The sequence below is a fragment of the Ammospiza nelsoni genome, chromosome 1 (assembly GCF_027579445.1).
Source record: "Ammospiza nelsoni isolate bAmmNel1 chromosome 1, bAmmNel1.pri, whole genome shotgun sequence".
In the NCBI taxonomy this organism is placed as follows: domain Eukaryota; kingdom Metazoa; phylum Chordata; class Aves; order Passeriformes; family Passerellidae; genus Ammospiza; species Ammospiza nelsoni.
This window is the reverse complement of record NC_080633.1, coordinates 136,037,296-136,053,903: the sequence shown is the minus strand read 5'-3', so window position 1 is coordinate 136,053,903 and position 16,608 is coordinate 136,037,296. Positions and strand designations below refer to the sequence as shown.

At 38.5% G+C, this 16,608-nt stretch overlaps 1 protein-coding gene across 4 annotated transcripts in view; it reads left to right on the top strand.

The window, feature by feature from the left end:
- The first annotated feature begins 16,382 nt into the window (after nt 1-16,382).
- Nucleotides 16,383-16,608, top strand: part of WWP1 (WW domain containing E3 ubiquitin protein ligase 1) — a 58,907-nt gene continuing 58,681 nt past the window's right edge. For 3 of the 4 annotated variants that reach the window (XM_059486087.1, XM_059486077.1, XM_059486045.1), the window contains exon 1: nt 16,383-16,585. The gene's annotated coding sequence lies outside the window, so the exon portion shown is untranslated. The remainder of the gene's footprint in view (nt 16,586-16,608) is intronic. The other variant, XM_059486071.1, reaches the window with a different exon arrangement.

Here is a 16,608-nt window from a genome sequence, read left to right as displayed (position 1 = left end):
AAATAATATGTTGTAGAACATGTAAAAATATATATAAAATTGTTCTATTTCTCAAAAAAACCCCCAAACAAATAAAGTAGTTAACAAAAGCATATAACTACATACAGCAAAAACTACTGTAAGTAATAGTCCTGTGGAAATAAATGACAATGCTCCAATTGAATTCAGTGGGAGCAGAAGGGAGGTTAGAGCCTCCAGGAAGGTAAATGGCTTTATGGTTTATGTGAAAAACCTGAATCTGTCCTTCAAACTTCTCAGTGTCCTGCAGCAGCCAGGATGCTGTGACAAGTATTGTGCCAGGTAGTAACCAGCATGACCACTGTGCCCAGCACAGGTCACAGCAGACTGAGCAGCTGACTGAAAAAGATAACATTTTCTCAGAACCCTTAGATGAATTCATGTTGATGACTCCTCATTGGCAGGAGACAGTGGCTGAGCAGTTTTGCAAACATTATTATCACCACTTGCCTCTCGGTCTGTGGTCTACAATAGAGTGCTTCTGAGTGGGTGAACTTCAGTTCAGATCCAGAGGTTTGATCATCTGACTAATTAGGACCTATTTAATTTAGTTTATGGGATCCAGCTCCATGTACACTCCTCATTTTACTCAAATAAACATGCAGAAACCAAACAGGGAAAGCCACTGAAGCCAGGGAAAGCAACTGCCTAAAATAATGTCGTGACTTCCATATCAAAGTCTTATTTCTGTCATTCCAAAGAAAAGAGTATGTCATTTAAAGGTGTGAGCTTTAATATTTTTCTCTTAAAACCAACAGTAATAGTTTACAACCTCCACCATGGCAGCAAGGCTGTCACTCTGAATGTCATCATAACACAGTAACTTTTTTCTTTTACAGTTTTTAGATCAGTCCTTGCTATTCAATCATGATAAATGATACAGTTTGTAATTTCATCTCTCAGGATTTGCCCTCACCAAAGCACAAGCCAAGTCTTGCACTAAAACAAACCCTTGCCAAAGGTATTAACTCACAAATCAAAATGCCAGCCTTTCCAATCAGTCCTACTCATTCTAATCCCATGTGCCCTACATGCTATTTTATCTAAGTGTCTTGCAAATCAAGTGTTTCATTGCACAAGGCTTTGAAAAGTGTGGGCCAGACCTTGAACAAACATTCTACCCAGATGTCCAGTCTTATTCTTGAAGTGGGCAGTGCCATATTTCTTGGAATTAAATAAAAAAAAAAGTTAATAAAACAGATCATAGTCATTTATTTAAAAAAACCACATTTCACATACTGTGAACTCTACAGCCCTGAACTCTCTTATAGATTTGAGACCTGGCATGGAAAACAAGAACAGGAAAAACAGAAACAGTGAAGAGGAAATCAAGAAACTAGAAAGTTCTTTCTTATTGCTTAGGATACAAGTTGCTGTATTTCATATCCACTGAAGTACTTTATGGATGGCATATGTATTTTTAGGGGTGGGATATTTATACATCTGCTAACTTCTTAAGGACTGCATACAGGATTGATCTCAAAAGCTCCTTTAGAATTCCCTAGGACTTCCAAATCCAAAAGAAAGTCACTGCTATGAGAAATTCCAAATTGTTCTTAAATATCACCCAACTAATGGAATCATACATTATTTGTTCCTACAGGGGACTTACACAGCACACATCACCTGGCAATCTATATTTCTATGGCAGTACAGGCAGCGAATTACCATTTTATGACAAATAACAGACTACATTTTTAATGGCAGCTTAGAACAATGCAGCTGCCTCATTTTTAAGTGTGAAATACCCAGATCTGGTTTAATATCCCAAAGTATTTTTGAGCAAAACTCCTATTGCTGAAGAGTTTACTGCAATTAGCTGTAACTATGGCTATACACTCTGGAAAGGGTGGGAACAGGAGTTTAAAGTAGTGACAGCAACCACAAAGGTACAGGATAGATACATGTACAAACCTAATCAGCATTACCTTAGTCATGGTTAGATTAGCTTTAGCTGGCTGCTGCTTTTGTTCAAATGTTGATATTGATAATATGGGGAATGAACCATCTGAGCAGAATGATAGAGGACAAAGTTGACCCAGATCTCTGCCTTCTTTCAGGTTTAAGATATTGTAAGATTTTTTCTTCTACTTCGCTTTGAGCTCTTAGGGAATAAAAGTTATAACCCAGTTCCTCATAAACAATGAGCCTCTGAAATGCTGCAGACAAAACTTATTTACCAAACAATACTCACTTGTATTCAAATGAAGTGATAGCAATTGGAATGTAGACACTTTCAAATATGTTCTACTCCTCTATTTCACTAAAAGAATAGTTGAGATAAGTAAGAAATAGTTGAGATAAGTAAGTAGGTAGGTATGTTTCAATTTGTATTGTAATGCCTACAGGTCATAACCAAGATAATGAGCCCCTTCACCCACTATCAGAGCACACAAAGTAAGAGCTAGAAACTGTCAGGTACACTTCACAGGGTGCCAATTCATTAATAGGTACTGTGTGGATAACTTAAGCAAATCAAAATGTATCCTGCACTCAACTGAGCAAAGAGACACATCGCTGATCAACAGCAAAAGCTCAAAGCACAGCTACTGTTCTTCTCAGGAGCATAAGTGGGCTATCCAATTCTGGAACAGAAGGCTGCTCCTAGGTGTAAATGCCAACAACTGCATTAACTTATCAATTAAATCGCTCAGCAGGGAGATCTTGGGATTGGTCTGTGCTGCCAGAGCCACTTTATCTATAGCCAACAGCAAACAAGCTGGAATAGTTTTGGCTGTCTGATGAACAACCCAAGCTCAATGAGGTGTCCTAACCAGCATAACTCAAGAGGTATGAACTTGCAAGCCTGAGACATTGGAAACCAGATAACAGTGAGCCCTGAAACCAATGCAGTTTAGGTCTCTAGAATTTTTGCAAATGCACACAATGACTCTGCATGACAGGAAACAACTTGAAGTTGCACCAGTTCCTGCTTTTAAGTGAGTTTAAGCAACTTGTTCACTAATTTGTTCAGACTGAGACAATACTAGGCAAAAGGCAGAAATCCTGCAAGATAATTGGAAATTTTTAAAGTGAAATGACAGGTGAGTTTAGATATTTTGAAGAGTCAGAGGCAGAACAAGGCTTGTTTGGAGCAATTTTAGATTCATGTGCTGCAAGCATGACAGAGTTATGTTTTCAGTGCCAAAGTCCTAATTGGTTTAAGACCTATAAACAAAACAGAGTAGAAAAATATTAACATATTAGTGCTGGTGGATCAAAGAACAGAGAGATTTCCCAAGGCCACTTTGGGAAGAAACAAGAACTGAGTGCACATTTCTCAAGTCTTAGCTCAGCATTTCTATCGTGAGGCTCTTTTCAAAGGACTTATTTCCCAACAAACCTTACCAATAATGCATAGTCCAACCCCCCCCACTGAGAGTAGGTCAAATTATCATCAAAGATAACTACCCTGAACAGACTCTGGTTTTTATTTTGCTGTGCTCCACTACCTAAACAAGCTGAGCCCCTCCTTGTAGATCACATTTTCTAGATGTCTGATAAAATCTGTTTGTTTGATCTGGACCCCTTCCAATTAGTACACATCTTCTGAAGTGCACCAATTAAGATTAGTTTTGGGCACAGCACCAGGCACATTAATGAGAATGATGATTATTAAAAACTCTCTCAAACATTTCAGTTCATGCATTTACAATGTACACAAATAAGCAGAAGGAAAAATAAATAAAACCTTTTGGAACTTTAATTCTCCCTAAAGAGGTCTGTCACCTACTCAAGGATGCTGGTAAACAAGGTCAGATCATTACTCAGACAGTATTGAAATTACAGAAAGAACAAATAACTGACATATTTTGGCAAAGTCCCACAGCAACCAGAATGGGGACAACAATCTAATTCCACTAAAAGAAAAACAGTCTGTCTCTATGTAATTAGAAATTCAGAAATATATAGATTGATACCAAAACCTGTCATAAACCTGGGAAATTAAAATTACCTAATCTAATGGTACCAGTTCAAAAGTGTCTAACTTTATAGTAGTATTTCTTGAAGACAATACTGTATTTGTCTCAAGTAAAGCATCTGAATTTGAGCAAAAACATGAAGCTGTTTTTCAGGAGGAATCTGGTACCATATACAAGGGTAATGCTGAAATAGAATGATTTTTACAAAATAAGGAGTAGTGCAGACCAAGTCATATTTTGTCCAAATCTGTTTGGGTGCAGTTTGTCCTTGGCTAATAAAAATGATGCTCACACTCAGACCAATGACTATCTCTAACACAGTAGTTTAGGAATCCTAACAGAACTATACCAAAATTTAGGAAAAATAATTTATCATTTCCCTGTTAATAGGATCCACCAACTTAATACAGATTTTGACAGTTTGAAATGATCATGTTTACATTCACAGTGCAGGATACAGTCACACTCTTGCCTGGCACAGTCAGGCATGTTCTTCTATTCTTAAGATAAAAAAAACCCTCAACAGTGAAGGGATCGTATTTCAGAACAAAGCAAGACATCAATAAAGTTATTGCTAAGCTGGAAAATACCTTGTTCTGTGGCAAATACAATTTTCTGTCAAGATGAAACTTGTGAAACAAAAGCTGAAAGTCTTCTTAAAGCCATAGCAAAGGCTGTTTACCTCCTCCCTACAAAGGATATTCAGATATCCATGGCCTACAGAAAGACATGAGCTTTCATTATCAATAAAAACAAATACATTTGGGGTTGTTTTATGCCACACTGATACAATAATGTGTTCCCACTTTCTTTCAGGCTGCAAGTCACATGAAGTTAATTAACAACTCGTTTCCAAGCTGTAAGTGGAAACAATAGAAAATTAAATTTATCCTAATTTGGGCCCTTTCTGTCTCAAAGAGAGCACTGGGTAAAAGCAAACTTAGAAATGTATGCAACTCATGGAAACACTTGATGTATTTCAACTTAATTAATCTTTCTGGCTTTGAAAGCCTTGTTGGCTTTTGAAAGCTAGATGCTCAGGAATTATACCACCTTGTTAGAGAGGACTAGATTAGTAAGGAAAAGCACTCTGGAAAAGCACAGAAAGAAAAAAAATGGAATAAACTAACTTTGTGTTAAAAGAGTAATTAAAAACCAACCCAAAATGCCATCGCTGCCCATCTTGGTATTTACTTACAGAAGTCTTCATAAAATTGTCAACATTTTATGCCATCAAGTGGATTACATACATCACAGAAACCAGTCAGTTTACTGGCCAGGTTTAAGTCAGTTCTTTTCCTCAATATGTGAAGGACTGAACTCAGTGGAAAAACTCCCTACACACTAACTTTGCCTGATCCTCTTTATATTTGTACTGCAATCTCCTAACAGTGATTTTCAGAAATTGGTGGTTTGTTTTGTTTTGCTCTCTTTTGATTTTAATTATGAGAGAAAAACAATAACAACAACAATTGGTTGTTGAATTTTGTACGGCAGATTTTGCATTAAACCACACAGAAAAACAATGTATTATTAAACTGAAGTAGACATTTCAGGCCAGGAGTACAGGAAAACAGCTCTTTCACAATCAAAGTACTGACAATGCTTAAGGCCAGAAGACATTTTAATAACTGCCCATCATGGGACAAAGAGTCAATTCCACTATCTAATTATTTTAAAAATTAAGCTCCTTCACAAAGATATGTGACTTGACTCTTATGATTGAAGTCTGTCCAGCTTTGTCAGTTATGTTTGTTGCAATTAAAAAAAAAATCACATTGGCTACAACTCAGTTTTGTTACCAATTATTTGTGTGCAGGTATTTCAGTATATTAAAAATGACAGTGAAACTTTAGAATCCATATATATCTGCATATATATAAAATTTATGCTAGAACTGTATGTTCAAGATTTGCTTTTTGAAAGAAAATGCTTTCTCATTCCCATTAGAACGTAATTCAGATTGACTGAAAATGCAATTACAAGTTCTTAGTTGTTGTCCAAGTCTTGTGTTTGCTGTTTGGCCACTGTCAGTGCAGCAGGCACAGCTGCTGAAAAATAAAAGCGATACCTTGGAAACAGCAAAGGCTAAGTATGTGGATCACTCTTATGCATAACACTTCAGGGAAAAAAATCCAATCCTGTTCCTACCTAGAGGGTAATATAATGGTACAAGGATAGATTTCCATATCTTTGCAGAAAGCCCAAACCATTGTTTGGTATAAGTGAACTATTTCAGAATAATTTTTGAATTATCTCTGCCTCAGAAGGGATATTATTTTGCAGAAATATACAGACTTTCTTCAGCTTTTTTACCATTTCTCTTTCAAATAGTGTCTGGTCTCAAACCTTCAGGAGTGTACAAAATTACTCAGATTCAAGGTGACTTACCATTAAAAAAGTTACGTATCCAAAATCATTTGAGTTCTCACTTTGTTACTACATTAATATTTTATCCCTCCCATTTCATTGAGTTCCACTTTTGTTAGCTTTCTAAATTAATTTTCTTTGCATTTTCTTTCATAAAATAAATAAGAAAATAAACTATTATACCAAGAAAAATAACAAAATTGTTCTGTGGCTTTCCTCAATATGGCAAGACTAGCATGCTCCTTAACAAAGTTAATGTGCTACATCTTGGGAAAGAGAAGAGAAAATAAAATACTTCTATTTGAGAAAGGTAAGTTAACTCTTCCTACATCTAGTTTTTATTCATAATAAAATCTTTGTCATTAGGGAACTTGCTAACTCATATTTTCATATTATTATAAATATTCAGAACAAGTTGAAATGTTTTAGTACTTTCAAATAAACTGTTATTTTACCTAAAGTATCTAGAAACTTCACTGGATATTGCTGGAAACACATTTTTTAATATTGTGATGACTTAAATAGAATAATCAACTGTGTGAAAAGAACTATACCAGTCAAAATACCTTTCCTCCTTAGTATTTTTTTTGAAACAGGGATGAAAATGAGTCATGTTTTTGTGGTTCCAAATTTTTTTGTAGGTAAAATTGTTTTTAAATTTAAAATATTCCATGCAAACACTGCTCCATTTAGTTTATAATTTCTTCCTGAATTTCAAAGCAGTATTTTCTTTAAATTCTAGAGAGGAAAAATAACACACCTGAGAAAGAACTATACTAATGTATATTTCATTGTTCTATGTTACATATTGTTTCCTCCTCAGGAATAGCTCGAATTTTCAGCAGGAATAATAATTACAATGATAACAATAATGGTTATAATGATGCCATTTTATAATACATTAATATTCTGATTCTATAATTTAAGAAATCCATTGTCCATCACCTTCCTCCTTTCAACCCTGCTTTCATTTCTCTCTCACCTACAATCCACTGAAGGTAAGAAAACTGATACACAGTATTATTTTATGAAAATAGCAACCATCCCAAAGGCCATATTCATAAAGGAGATGTTTTGTGCACAGTCAGTTCTGTAATTCACTCAGTACTTGGTAGAAAGCCAAAGGAGAGTCCTACAGTTCACACACAGAGATATGCAAGACAGGACTCAGCCTTTAAAAACAAAACTGATCTATCTGAGCTTACCTCCCACATACATCTTCCACATACCTTTGTCTGTAGGAATCTCTGCACAAGGAAATTCAGAACTAAGCCTCTTCTTCGAGGTCTTACATCTGACAGATAAATAACTATGGAAAACCCTGTGTTTTCTAAACTAAAATTCATGGGCTTTTACTCATGGCAGAAGCTCATTTCCCTCTGCAATATATCAAACAGCTGAACAGGAAATACAGACCTCGACACAGTTGCATTACATGTGATATTGCCAATATTTCAGTGACCGTGTCACAAACTGGCCCACCAAAGCAACAGATATAATCTAATTGAAGGCAGAAGACAAAAAAGAGCACAAAAGCAGCTCTACTTCAAACATGTCTTTTGTCGCTCCATCAGATTTGTGCTCAAAATTTTACGTGTTAAGCTGAATGTGCAGGATGTAGAAGAAAAAAGCAATGTATTTTTAAAGGCTTTTAAAGAGCAGCAGTACACTGATTTCTACAGTAAACATTGAAATGTTCTGTATTAATATTTAATTGGTTAAAACTCTCCTGTATAAGTCATAAGAAAAATGAAGTTTTAAAAACAACAATTTAAAAATATTATGACTCCCATCTATGCCTAAAAGATTTTGCATTTACATAATTATAAATTTTATATCTAATTTTAAAACATACAACATGCACAAATTGCAAGTGAAATTTCAAGAGCAATCTGGGGACAAGGTGTCCCAGAGGCATTAAAAGAGAATAATAAGGAAATCAAAAGTGGGAAAGTTAAACATTTTCTAGTTTATTCCCATTATCAGTTTAAACAGTCATGGAAGGAATAGTTTACCAAGATTGCCATGTACTACCAAGGAGGTGCATTGTCCTAAAACTGAAATGCATTTAACTGCATTTAACCCTGGGATTACTCATAAAGAAACAAACAGTACTGTACAGTAAATCCCTGACAAAAAAAGGATTTTCCCAAGCTGTTAAAACACATCCATGAACTTATAAGTCTATTTTATTACTGGTATACATACAATACTGTGGTCTAATTCTTATGTCCAGTTGAGTAAAAGAAGAGGGAGTTTTCAGAGACAAAAAAAGTTCTAAGACTTGACAAACAAAAAAAAGCTTGCAGGTAAGAATCCAAGAAAGATCAGAAAGGCAGGTCAGGAGAAAGCTGAGGGTCGAGACCTTTGTTTATCCTTAGAATAAAAGAAAGTCATGGCAGGAGTTCAGCACAGAAGTTCAATAAGCACGTAGTCTATATTAAAGGGAGAGAGAGCTCTCAGCTCTTAAACAAGCATGAACACTACGCAAACCACTGCAATGTTAAGAGAAAGAATATATGCCTAAGTCTCAGAAAATACAAATTTGAAGATTTCAATTTCTTAGTTTTTCTGATTAATTCTCAGAGAAGGTTCAACAAAAGAAAAAAACAATTTGCAACTCAAACTGATGGCTGACTGGTTCGCTTAGGCCATGGTCTGACAAAGGACAAACACAAATTACATTCACTTGATCATTTTCAGTTATGCAACCTAAATAGGGCAATAAAGGAAAAAGGACATAGGGTTTCTTACAACAACCAAAACCTTGATTCTCTGACTGTGATCTCTAGACCACTACATTTCTCAACATTTTCAACTGAAGGATCACTTAACCTCTGGAAGCAAAACAAATTCAAAAGCCACCCTGTGCTTACTGTGCCAAAGTACTCACAATGGCCTTCTTTTAGAATCAATTAAAAATAAAGGTTAAAAAATTAACCTTATTTTCATCCTCCTCTTCCCTTCTGCTTCTATATATGAGAGAATATGGCTCTGCAGGAATGTCTGGTTTTGACTTGCTTTTTGAGCTCCCTTTTGATTTTTGTTGACCATCAATTACCCACAGACTATGGGCTGCATAGCATTGCTTTAGGTAGTGCTGCAATTAAATCACATCACCCAGTGAGCACTGGAACTAATGAAGCTTGGTCTCTTAAAGATTTGTTTTTCATGGTTGATTGACTTTGGTGCCTAAGAATGCAAACTCCAGCTGAAGTCCTCTCTTATGGTAGGCATTTATAAGGGCTGCCTGGTTTATTGTTTACTCTCTCCTTACTCCCCATTCTCCAGTGGTTAATAGTGTGCAATTTAATGATGTAGCTTTTCCTTTGTCTGCAGGCCTTCCAGGGAACATTTACAGAAGCTTTCTACTATACTCTGCCATCTATTTTCTCAAGGAAAAAGAATTTATCAGATTTACTAGACATGTTTGAAGTTGGCCTGTGAACTCCAAAAAGTTATTATGGAGATTTAAGGGTAATTACACAGATTTGGTAAACATGCATCTTCCATGTGAACTGAGGATAAAATAACTTGCCATACTCTGATTTTTTTTTTCAAAACTCACTGAAAATTTATTGGAAATTTATTTATTGAAAATTTATTGTTATCAAAATATTGCCACTGGAATATGAACGGAATAAACCAAATTATTTGCCTTTCCTTATTTAAATGCCCTCCCCATAACTCATGCCTTCTAAACAACCCTATTCTCTTCCATTCTTCACCTCAAGGTGAGCTGCTGTGCTCCCACACTCTTCTGTGACTTACCACTTCCACTGGGATTGGAGTCCTTTTTTCTCCATTACCTGTCTCTGTACTCATCTCAGGCGCCTAAGCCACATTCAGCTTACTCAATATTTGTGCTCAACCTCAGCCCCACTTCCAAGTCAGGAGGGCAGGCTTACTTCAAAAAAGTAACCCAGTACACAACAAGAGACTTCCAACAGTGGCTCAACACTTATCTGCTATAATTTCAAGACAGAAGTGAATTTACATTAATACATTTCACGCTATTGTCATTGGGAAAACAGTGCTTGATTAAAAGATAATTATATTTTACCTGTCTTTCAAATAGATTACAATATGTGGACATAAAATCTAAGGTTTCTGATTTTAGAGAAGACCGTGCACCACCAGACTTAAAGAAAATTACAACACAATCTCATTAGAATAAAAATGAGATGTACTGGTTTGTAAAGTTCCCCCCACCCCCCAAAATAAATCTAACACTCTGTGCTGCTAAGAGATGGCACAGAAACAACAACCCTTTCAGTATTTTACTATTGAATTCAGGATTTGGCATATCAACCTCTAGACTTACAAGAAAAAAGCAATACATTGATTGCTGATTCACTGATGTCTCAATGATGATTAACAGATCTGAAAAGCTGACAGTGTCAAGGTGTTGAAATAACTTGTATTGAAATAACTGTATTCATGAATACATTTTGGAAGACATTTTTGTACACAAAAAATTACATTTTTTAGAACTGTAGATGAAAATCAATGAGTTTTAACCCCTCAATAATTAATTAATTCCTTTAAAAATTTAAAACTTTTGAATTAACAATTTTTGGTCTTGGTGTATGGAAAAGAATCTCCCTTTAATTCCAAATTTGTAGACAAAGAAACTAATATTGCCTAAATCCAGAGGCAAGAAATTTTACTGATATACTAACTGGAGTCAAGTTTTTGCAATTTTTCATTTTAATTTCTCCACAATACTGCTTTAAAGACTTACTCATTTTAATGCAATCAGACAGCAAATTGTTGTGAGGAATCAGGTTAAATTAAGTGTATCCAAGGTGATTACTATAATGTGTTATTTACACTACTGCATATACAAAACCCCTTATATTACAAACTTGAACATGATTGTGCCAAATATTGCACACATAATAGCAGAATGCATATCTCACACCTTAAATGAGAAGCCACCTCTGACAGATGGAAGGAAATAAATAAATTGGTCTAAATAATTGGATGGTGCAGAAACCAAGTTCCTTAACCATTGTGAAACTGGTGACTTTTAATTATACACAGTAAAAAGTGACTAAAGTAGGACTGTACTCTAAATGCAACATCAAAAAAAAAACCACATAACAACATAGAGACAAACCCTTATCCCTTACTTACCATATAAATAAGATATTTTGTAAGGCAAATATAAGTTTAAGGTATAATATTACGGACACAAGCATGTGTATAAGTCAAACATACACATAACTACACTCACTCTGCTTTCAGAACACAACCATGGAATCTGGGAGAGCAATATGAGAAGACTGACAGAATGCCAAAAGTGCAGACATTCAGTTGTTATAGGGAGTGTTTATCGTCCTGGAGCAGGAGCCAATATTGTGCATTGAAAAACCATTGATTAAAATGTCTGAACACTCTTGGGAAGCAGGACCAGAAACTAAAACTTCCCAGCTGTTCTAGCTCATGTTCCCTAGCTGCTGAGTTGTCCGGCATTACTCTGCTGCACCACTTCAGTGGGCCTCTGCAAAGCTCCATAAACTGGCACAGGAAGGATAATCCTGGTCCCAAATGAGACAGCACTAATTGGTCACAGCCTGACTTGAAAAGAGAGATTGGTTTGAGTTTAGGAGGGCACAGAACACAGACTGTTTTAGGTTCTGAGTTCTCCAGCCATGACACTCTAATGCTGGGTGATCACTGCTAGCATGTTTCTCCTGCTTCTGCCCTCACTGTAACTTCTGTACTCTGTATTGATTTCAGATCTTTTCTGTACTGGATACAGCTTTAACCACACTTCCCTGATTCACCCTTCCACAGATCTTAGGTGACATGTTACCCACCACCTGGACACCAAACAAATTAGGCATAAGCCAAGTAGTATTTTTTTACTGCAATGATCAGATGCCTGTTGCCAATGCCTACGGACACAGAGTACATCCACTGGCAGACTTGGATGACTACATCTACCGGGTTTTGTGGCTTGTGCTCTTGAAGGTAAAATTTATGTTTTATTTAAACCACAATTCAGGTGCCTAAATGCTTTTTTGAATATGGTCCAAAGAAACTTGTCCAAAAAATTTTCTTACTCCGCATGAGTTTTGTAATAATACATCTCCATGTAAAAAAACCCAAAAAACCAACAAGTACCAAGGAAATTTTCCCTCTACTCTCATTAGATACATTCCCCACCCCCTCAACACCCCCCCCCCCAATTTGGAAATTAGGACTGAATAAGCAATCAACTTAACTATTTGCATTTAAGACTTGTATTATAAAACTTTGCTCATTTCAAACAGAAACCACGCTGAGTAGTTTTGTGTGCCTTTGCTCAGATAAAATCAGCTTTCATTGGAGTCTATTAATAGCAGAAAGATTTGGTTTCAGCCTCATCTTTTACTACTGCATCACTGTTCAGGAAGTTGGATCATTACACCTCACTTACACTTTTCTATAGAAGTTTTTAAACTATGCTGCATCATTCAGGGATTTTAGTTTAACACAAAGCTTTTGTAAAATGTTAGAGAAATGAGAAATCAAAGACAAACAGAAATGCAAATAGATGCTATTGTACAGTAATTTTATGGGCTGTGAAAGCCATTAATTTGCAATTGTACTGGTTTACTGCCTATTGAGGTCTACAAGAGTTCTCCAGAAGTATAAATTAAGCAAAACTACTGTCACTCAGACTTTCCAATTAAAGGAGAGCTCACTGCCACTCCTGCTTGTGCAGCTACAACAGAGAAACAATTAGTGAAAAGGTAAGATACAATTCCAGCGACTGGATACATTCTAGTCTATTAAAACCCAGATATTGCAATAGCCTGTCCAAAAATCCATGCTTATCAACTGTACATTGTTCAAGCACGCCAGAGAAGACCTATTAAAATCTGAGGATAAACCCAGTATATTCTGGAGTCTGTTTTATAGAGATCTGTTCTGAATCCAAGTTCTCCAAAGCTCTCCTTACTTTGTAAAGAATAAAGGAAAAAAAAGTCAGAAATACACAAGGAGATGCTGTTAAAATCTTCCACTAGTATCATAAATTACTATCTCAGGAATGTTGTGTATAGAAGGTACTCATATTTATTTCAATCTTCATGCAGACCCTCTTGCAAAATTCTAACTTTGGTTGATTTGTTTTGGTAAGTTTAGTGGCTTATCAAATCTTATCTGAGGTTAACTTTTCTAAAGGGATAGTGAAGGGATTAATAGAAACTCTTTATTTCACCCTACAAAGAGCAAAGCTCTAAGGTAACAAGGACACCAGACCTGCATTAATTCCTGCTAGCCTTCAGCCCTGTATGACAGTCTGTAATCTTTTCTGGCCAAAACAAAGAAGAAAACAAAAAAAAACAAACACAGGTGTTTATCTGCAAAATGAAGACAACTGTATTTGCACTTTCTCAGGTATAAGTGTATACTTCCATAACTTGAATGTTTTCAGCAAGTTGTCAATGCATGGCTTTTAACCATGAAGTGTTTAATACCATCAGGGGACTGCAACATGAAGCAGCTCTTCTATGAAGACAGGCTGAGAGCATTGGCATTGTTCAGCCTGGAGAACAGAAGGCTCCTGGGAGACCTTACAGCACCTTCCAGTCCCCAAAGAGGCCTAGGAGAAAACCAGAGAGGGACTTGTTACCTTCCAGATAGGACAGTAGGGAATAGCTTTAAGCCAAAGGATGGTAGGTTTAGATTAGATATTAGGAAGAAATTCTTTACTGTGAGGGTGGTGAGACATTGGAACACGTTGCCTGGAGAAGTTGTGGATGCCCCATCCCTGGAAGTGTTCAAGGACAGCTTGGATGGGGCTCTGAGTAAAGCCTGGTCTAGTAGAAGGTGTCCCTGCTCACGGCAGGGAGGGTGGGGAACTGGATGAACCTAAAGCTCCTTTTCAATCTAAACCATTCTATGATTCTGTTTCCATTACCTACTATTCTAAAAGTAGTCAGAAATATTGAAGAGGTTTTATAAGACATTTAAAACCAAACTTGTGGCATTAACAAACTTGTGACATTTTGCACTCATTAGGGTATCAAATGTCTTTTAAGATGGAAGAATACTTGGAATGTCAGTGTTCTCCAGAGTGAGACAAATGTATGACAAAATTTGTTTTGAAACAGGGAGGAGGAAAGCCAAAGAAGCCCATAACTTGTCTACAGAGTATTAAGTAACTACACACTTCATACTTCATAAGGCAAGAAAGAAGCACTTAGAAATTTTACACATATACTAAGAAGTAATGCTCATACTTTCCATGAAATATTAGCATCAGATTACTGATATTAGCAACAAGCAAAGTTTTATAGAAGAGAAATTAATATCTTCTGCAAGAGATAGAATGTTGCCATGTACATCTTCACCCACCCTTTGCAGCTGGGAATATAATGCTACATCCATTACAATTAGATTGCTTTACACTAGAAAAACAAACAGCCAGGAAAGCAAGATAGAGCTTATTACCACACTCCAGAAATTCTACCAAAATATTGTAAAAGTGATTCTTTGTGTAAGCAAGTTCCTAATTTTGGACAATCTCAGAACTAAAGAGGGACTCTAGTTTTCTTTAAATGTATGTTTTAGCTGTTGTGAGAAAATAGTATATGCTGAATTCTGTAAATCACATGGATTAACTTGGTTACCTCGCAATTAGCAACTAGGTTGCCAACTGCATACAGCTCATCTTACTGCCCATGCCAGATGTTGTGAGCGTAGAGCCCATATATTGTTACATTTGCTGTGTACAGAAGCTGAAATCATCACAGTATTCAGTCGCTTGTACTAGTATTACCACCAGTCAAGAGAATACCAGTATTTTTCTTTATTCTAGAATACTCTAAGATACTTTTAAAGCCAAACTGTAAATACTGTTTCCTTTCCAAACTCTGTTTGGAAACTTTGTTTTCCTGCAGATTTTCTAAGAAGAATGAATAGGTTGGAAAGTAGTATTTTTGAGAGCATTCCTTTTATTTCCTGAAGGAATTTACATGCCCAAATCAGATTGCTGGCCCCCATGTTGTTTTTTAAGAATAATGAAATACCAGACGTTGCTGAAAGTTGCTTCAGGGTCTCATACTGTAAGCTTTTGTTCCTTTCAATTAACAGTAGTGCTGGACTTTCTGAGACAACCACTCAAAGGCCTTGTTTATGCCCGAAAGTTCATGCTATCACTGCCTCCACAGCGTTATGTTGTACGGTACGAAGACAAAGCTTCATTGGTCTTCAATGTAAGACACAACTTCAGCTCCACACACTTGTGCATATAACCACTTTTGGGTTTGTAAATCCGCAGGGGAGGCCTGTGGCTCCTGCCAGCGGACAGCCGGCCCCGGGCCCGTGCCGGGGCTCCCGGAGGTGTCGCCGGGCGGGCCGGCAGTGTCTGGCCCCGCAGCGGGGCCGCTCTGCGCCGCTGCCGAGGGCTGCGCGGAGCTGCTCTCCCTGCCCACATCCGTCCGCCCCACAACGGGAAGGGCTGCGCTACTCAGAGAGGCAGAGGAAGCTCGGCGGTGGAGGACGGGCAGCAGCCAGGGGGATCACGGGCAGGGGGCTCCTGTCACGGCGGCGGCAGAGGCTGCCGGCGGGGGACAGGATCCCGCCCTGCCTGCACGGCCGGGAAGGGAGGGCGGGAGGCGGGTGGAGACACCCCCCGCCTTTATCGCCCGCACCGCAGCGGGGTGTGCAGGCTCTCCGCGCCGCAGAGGAGCCTTGTCGGGGGACAGCGACTTGCAGGAGCCCCGCTTATCCTGCCCCAGCAGGCTCTGTCCCGCGGACCGTGCCCCGGGGCTGCAGCCCGGCCCCGCCTCCCCCGAGGTCGATTCCGTGCTCTCGGCTCTTCTCCCCGCCGCGGCGCCCGACTTGGTTCAGCCCGGGGCAGGCGCTAGGAATAAGCCCTGTCCCCTTTGAAGAGCCTCGGTTCAGGCTCGCCTCTTCCCTCCCACCGCCGCTGCGCACTGCTCGGTCCCGACTGGGCCCTCCCGCCGGGGCGGCTCCAGCGGCTCCGGCTCCACAAGTTCCTGCTGCCCGTGCCCCGGGAGCGCGCACGAGGCTGGCCCGGCCGTCGGGGGCGCCGGGCGGGAGCAGCGGGAGCGGTGCCGGGAGGGGCGGGAGGAGGGCTGTTGTGCGGGAGCCGCCGATGCCGCTGTGAGATGGCATCATTCTGCGCGGCGGCGGCGGCGGAGCGCGGCGCGGAGGGGTGAGGAGCCGCCGCGGCGGCGAGGAAGCGAAGAAGAAGCAGAGAAAGGTGGAAGGAAGGAGAAGGAGGCGACAGCAGCTGTGAGGCTGCGAGCACGGTAAGGGCGCAAAACAGGCTGTG